This window comes from Ruditapes philippinarum, unplaced genomic scaffold (genome assembly GCF_026571515.1).
Source record: "Ruditapes philippinarum isolate M1 unplaced genomic scaffold, ASM2657151v2 ctg15601_1_1_1_1, whole genome shotgun sequence".
NCBI classification, from domain to species: domain Eukaryota; kingdom Metazoa; phylum Mollusca; class Bivalvia; order Venerida; family Veneridae; genus Ruditapes; species Ruditapes philippinarum.
In genome coordinates, this window is record NW_026856731.1 from 13,990 (window position 1) to 17,958 (window position 3,969).

Genomic DNA, 3,969 nt, shown 5'->3' on the forward strand with positions numbered 1-3,969 from the left:
CACTATTAAGCTGAAACAGTGTGCCATTCGATCAGTTAGGATGATTATGTTAATTTTTGTTTGGTTGGTAAGATTGTATGCAATTTTTAACACATATTTGGTTATCATTTTTTATATAATTTTATTATAATCTAATTAAAACATTGAACAATAATGAATGATTAATGATTTCTCTTTGACAGCCTTTATATGAATATTAAGCTAGTCTTTATATGTATATAATGCTAGTCATGTGTGGTCAATTTTTCACTTGCAATATCACAACAAGACGACAATTAATTTAACAACCTATAAATAATTCTGCAACCCCTGGGCCAAAGCTAAAATTACATCACTGGGGTAGAATATTTTACTCTTGCCCTACGTCTCACTTACATCCTGGCAAGAGCCCAGTAGACGTCTGGGGTGATTAGAGAACGAACCGGGAACAACCAGAAGTACATCCGCAACTCTGCCCAGCAACGTCCGGGATGATTTGGGCATATCCACTTTCTACCCCCGGATTAAATAAAATATTTTAATATCACCGGGGTTGTCCAGGATGATCTGGGAGGTATAGCTTTGCCGACTTCATCCTTAGCTCTGCTGGGAACAACCGGGTAACACAGGGGAAGCACCGTAGCTGAGGATACAAACTGAGGATGATCCAGGGTATGATATAGTTGGTAGAGCTATGGTAGAACCCTGGTGAATGCTGGCAGAGCCCCGGTGAATGCGGACAGAGCCCAAGAGGATGACGATGAAGCTACAGTTGAACCCGGTAGAGCCTGGTTCATTTAAAAAGAATCATGACAATTTTCAATGACTGCACTTGTTTGTATTAAAACCCTTCCCATTTCCCTTCTATCCAGTCTTGCGTAAGGATTTTTCAGAAAAGCATCATAAATTACTGTTCTGGAACAAAATATATTATATTTAACAAGAACCGGTTGAACAGGGTGATGCTCCCCAAGAAGGTTTTGGACACAGGAAAGTATAAGACAAGAGCTGTCCGTAAGACAGCGCGCTCGACTTTTTTATTGCTTGCCAATAAAAAAAGTTTTTGCAGTAAAAGGCAATACAAGAATCTCTGTATTTTTAAAGTGAACAATGGCCATGAGCATTAAGATATTTAGTGAAGAATTATTTTATTATGACATAATTTATGGTAAAGTGAACAAGTGGATAGGAATGAATTTTTTTAGATTTTTTAAGTTTTTTAGTGCTTGCCTATAATACAAAACATTGACAGTTAAGGGCCATAATTCAAATAAAATCTTTGACAGAATTACCTTCTCCTGGACATGTTTGGGAATCATGAATTGTAAACAAGTTATTCCAACTTTCAAATTAATATCTCAAACAGTTTCAGTCAAAAAGTGGACTGGTACTAAAAACTTAACCAAGATTCTAAGTCGATAAAAGGCCTTAATTTTTAAAACAAATCCTTGACAGAGTTACCTTCTCTTGCGTACAGATGGGGGTAATGATGTGAAATAGCATTAAAAGTTTCAAAGCAATATCTCAAAGGGTTAAGGCAATAAGTGGATTTTTACCCATATTCAATGTATTTTCTAAGTCAAAAAAGGGGCATAATTCTGTCAAAAACCTTGACAGAGTTATGTCCTCTTGTCTGTTGATGAAGGTCGTGATGGTAAACAAGTATGGTCAGTTTCAAAGCAATACCTCCAATGGTTTTGAAATAAAGTGAAGGTGGTACAAAAAACTTAACGCAAGCTCAATACACTTTCTAAGTCAAAAAAGGGCCATAATTCTGTCAAAAACCTTGACAGAGTTATGTACTCTTGTCTGTAGATGGAGGTTATGATGGTGAACAAGTATGGTAAGTTTCAAAGCCATACTTGTAATACTTCTGAAATAAAGTGGGGTGGTACGAAAAACTTAACCAAGGTGTGACGCCAACGCCAACGCCGACGCCGGGGCGAGTAGGATAGCTCCCCTTTTCATAGAAAAGTCGAGCTAAAAAATGAACAAAGGGCAATAACTCCAAAATTAGACAAGTCTGTGTTTAGGTTCTTAAGCATTGAAGTTCTATCCAATGAGATCTATCTACCTACAAAGTTTCATGTTGATATCTCTTATAGTTATGTTCAGGACAAAAGTAAAAAAGTTAAAATAAACAAAGGGCAATAACTTCAAAAAAAGGCAAGGCAGAGTTATGGTTCTTCAGCAATGCACTTTTACCCAATGAGACCTATCTTCCTACAAAGTTTCATGTTGATATCACTTATAATTTAAAGGTAATGTCCCGGTCAAAGTTCAAAGTGTCAAAATGAACAAAGGGCAATGACTCCAAAATTAGGCAAGACAGAGTTATGGTTCTTTAACAATGCACTTCTACTCAATGAGATCTATCTACCTACAAAGTTTCATGTTGATATCTCTCATACTTTTAGTTAAACAAAGGGCAATAATTCAAAAATTAGACACGGCAGAGTTATGGTTCTTCTGCACTGCAAACCTACTCAATGAGATCTATCTACCTACAGGGTTTCATGTTGATACCTCTTATAGTTTAAGAGTTATGTCCTGGACAATGTTCAAAGTGTAAAAATAAACAAAGGGCAATAATTCAAAATTTAGGCAAGGCAGAGTTACGGTTCATGTGCACTGCACACCTACTCAATGAGATCTATCTACCTACAAAGTTTCATGTTGATACCTCTTATAGTTATAGAGTTATGTCCCAGACAAAGTTCAAAGTGTAAAAATAAACAAACTTATCAAAGGGAGATAAAAAATGTCAGATATAAACTAACTGCACAACAGAGTTATCTTCATAAGAGGAAGTTAAAAATAAATCCAGTCTAATTGGGAAATTCCTGAAGTGTTTTGTTTTGCTTTTTAAATATTGAAAATCTAGTGACTTCAGGACCTTTAATCTTCTGCAGATATAAACAAACAGGTAATAATTTAATGATTATTGTATACTACTGACAAGTTTCATTAAAATTTATTTCAAAAAGAGGTAAAAGTTTTGTATTTGATTAAAGATTATATGCTATGCTCAATTTTGAATTTGCCAACGGAAGGATAATAATCAGCACTCAAAACTGTACAAAAGTGTAAAATGTTGAATTGAAAAGGACAATAGTACCTGTATAATTACCTCAGAAAACTCAAAACAGTTTCAGGCTGCGCTGTCTGGCTATAACAAGGCAGTCTGAAGGACAGCTAAATCCCCTTCTGCAGTGAACATGAACATGAATGTGTACTTCTTGACCTTTTACCAACCATGACCTTAATGTTGTGTCATGCATATCATATGCACAGTCCCACAATGGCGATTATTTGTGCCAAGTTATTTAAAATCTTCCATATAGTCAAAAGATTATGGAGAACATATGAACTTGACCTTGGGTGTAGCAACCTGGATGTTGAGCACTGCAGATTGTGTCACGGTGGGGATCATTTGTGCCAAGCTTTTTTAAAACCTTTGAATTATCAATAAGTTATAGAGCTGACATGAAAAATAGATGTTTTTACATTGGACCTTTGAGTGTGACCCCGACCTTCAGGGTTGTGACTTGATTACTGTGTTCTGTCAATGGTGTCATAATGGTGATCATTTCTGCCAAGTTATCTTAAAAACTTTGCAGCGGTTTAAATGTTATGGACAGACATGAAATGTAGACTTTCTAACATTTGACCTGTATGTGTGACCTTGACCTTTGGGGTAGCAATTCACTTATTGCACTCTGAACATTGTCACATAATGGTAATCACTTGTGCCAAGTTATTAAATTTTTTTTAGAGATTTAAAAGTTATGGAGGGGACATGAAATGTAGACTTTAATTTGACCTTTAAGTGTGACCTTGACCTTGGGGGTAGCAAATCCAATTATTGCCCTCTGCACATGTTCTTATAATGGTGATCAATTGTGCCAAGTTATTTAAAAATATTTACAGCGGTTAAAAAGTTATGGAACGGACACAAAATGTAGACTTTTTATTATGAAATGAAGACTT